We start from the raw sequence: 2,768 nt of genomic DNA on the forward strand, positions 1-2,768 counted from the left end.
TAGATGGTGAAGAGATTGAGATTGTTCACAGCTATAGTTTGCTTGGCTTCACAATCAACACTCTTGGCACCAGCAGCCAGGAAATTTAAAGACATATTACAATGGGAAAGTCTGCTGTTAAAGACCTCTCCAAAGTACTGAAGAGCAACGATGTCACTCTGGAGACTAAGGTGCACCCAATAAAGGCCATGGTCTTTGCAATCACTTGATATGTATCAGAAATATGGACAATGACTAGGCATGATAGTAGGGAAATTGATGTCTTTGAGCTATGGTGTTGTCCAAGAGTATTGAATATACCATGGACTGCTAAGAGGACAAACGAGTTTTTCCTGGAGAGAGTTAAAGCAGGCTGCTCCTTAGAGGCAAGGATTTTGAAGCTTTGTCTGACATACTTTGGACATGTTGCAAGGAGTGACCCGACCTTGAAGGGGATGTCATGCTTGCAAGGGTGGAGAGACAGCAGAGGAAAGGAAGACCCTCTATGAGGTGGATTGACTCAGTGACTGGGGTAATGAGGGTAGGTGTGTCAGAGACAATAACATTGGCACAGGACAGAGCAAAGTTTAGGGCTGCTGTACATAAAGTTGCTATGAGTCGCAGGTGACTCGACAATACAGAACAACAACAAAAATAGAGAGTCAATGGTACAATGACATTATATTGTCTCAGATTTCGTCTATAACACTAAGACTGTATTTTCCAGCTATCTTCCTTCTTTGTTATTTCCAACTTTTGAGCCTTAGTTGCCAATCACTATTAATGTACCTTTTTATGCGATCAAGGATTTATTAAGTCATACATGCAAAATGGGTAATACACATGGATTTCACCTGATGGCATGCATAGGAATTAGAGTGATTACCTCTGTGGAAAGAACCACTGGAGAAGCTCACTATCAGCTGTGAAAACTAGGCCAGGTGCTGACTGTGGAACAGACCACCAAATACCCATATGCAAGTTCTAGCTGAAGCTAAGGAATATGAAAGCAAATCCACAGGAATAAAAATATGACCTTGAGTCTACCCCACCTGAATTTCAAAACCTTCTCAGGAACAGATTTGAGGCCTTGAGCACCAATGAGCGAAGACCAGATTAGTTGTGGGAGGATATCAAGAATATCATGCAGGAAGAGTGTAAAAGGTCGTGACAAAGACAGAGTAGGAAGAAAAGACCAAAATGGTTGTCAGAAGAGACTCTGAAAATTGCACTAGAGTTTTGAGAAGCCAAAACAGAGGGAAGAATTCAAGATATTAAAGAGCTGAACAGAAGATTTCAAAAGGTAGCACAGGAAGACAAAGTATTACAATGAAATGGGCAAGAATCTGGAGTCAGAAAACCAAAAGACCCCAACTCACTCAGCATTTCTTAAGCTCAAGGAACTGAAGAACAAATTCAAACGTTGAGTTGCAATACTTAAAGATGCTTTGGGCAGATATTAAATGATCCAGATAGTTTAAAAGAAGATGTAAAGCGTATAAAGAGTCATTGTACCGAAAGGAATTGACAGACACAGAAGAATTTCATGAAACAACATGGTGATGAAGAAGGATGGTTAAGCTGCTTTCAAAGAACTGGCAAGAAAATCAGGCCCCAGGAATTGATGGTATCCTAATTGACATATTTCAAGTAACAGATGCTGTCTTAGAAGTGCTCATCAAGTTTTGCCAAGAAATCTGGAGGGCAACCACATGGCCAACTGACTGGAAGAGATCTATATTTGTTCCCATTCCAAAGAAAGGTGATCCAACAGAGTATGGAAATTATTTAACAGTATTATTAATATCATATGCAAGCAAGATTCTGCTGAAGATTATCCACAAATGACTGGAACAACACATCAGGAGAGAACTGCCTAACGTGCAGGCTGGGTTTAGATGGAGTTGTGATACTTGGGATCTTATAGCTAATGTGAGATGTATCTTGTCTGAAAGCAGGCAGTACCAGAGGAATGTCTTATCTGTGTTTCATTGATTAAGCAAAGGTGTTTGACTGTGTGGATCTAACTGTGGCTGCCTCTGAGAAGAATGGAAATACCAGAACACTTGATCGTGCTAATACTAAAGTTATACTTGGACCAGGAGGCAGTCGTCAGAACAGAGCAAGGAAACACTGCATGGTTCAAAATTGGGAAGGGTGTACTCCAGGTATGTGCCCTATCTCCATACCTTTCAACCTATATGTAGAAAAGATTATCCAGGAGGCTGTGCAATGACTAGGGATGATAGAAGGAGAATTGATACCTTTGACCTGTGATATTGGAGAAGAGTATTGAATATATCATGGACTGCTAAGAAAATGAACAGGTTCATCCTTTGTTGTTGTTGTTGTTATGTGCCGTCGAGTTGCTTGTGACTCATAGCAACCCTATGTACAACAGCCCTAAACCCTGCTCTATCCTGGGCCAATCGCCCTGTCTCCGACACACCCATCCCAATCACCCCAGTCACTGAATCAATCCATCTCATAGAGGTTCTTCCTCTCTTGTGCTGTCCTTCCACCCTTCCAAGCATGATATCCCTCTCCAAGGAACAATCCCTCCATACAAAATGTCCAAAGTATGTCAGACGAAGCCCCAGTATCCTTGCCTCCAAGGAGCAGCCTGGTTTAACCCTCTCCAAGATGAATCTGTTTGTTTTCTTAGCAGTCCATGGTACACTCAATACTCTTCTCCAGCACCACAGCTTAAAGGCATCAATTTTCCTTCTATCCTCCCTAGTCATTGTCCAACTCTCTGATGCATAACAAGTGATTGCAAAGACCATGAC

The sequence above is a fragment of the Elephantulus edwardii genome, unplaced genomic scaffold, assembly GCF_000299155.1.
Source record: "Elephantulus edwardii isolate Elephantulus edwardi_28Jun2011 unplaced genomic scaffold, EleEdw1.0 scaffold00071, whole genome shotgun sequence".
Taxonomy (NCBI): Eukaryota; Metazoa; Chordata; class Mammalia; order Macroscelidea; family Macroscelididae; genus Elephantulus; species Elephantulus edwardii.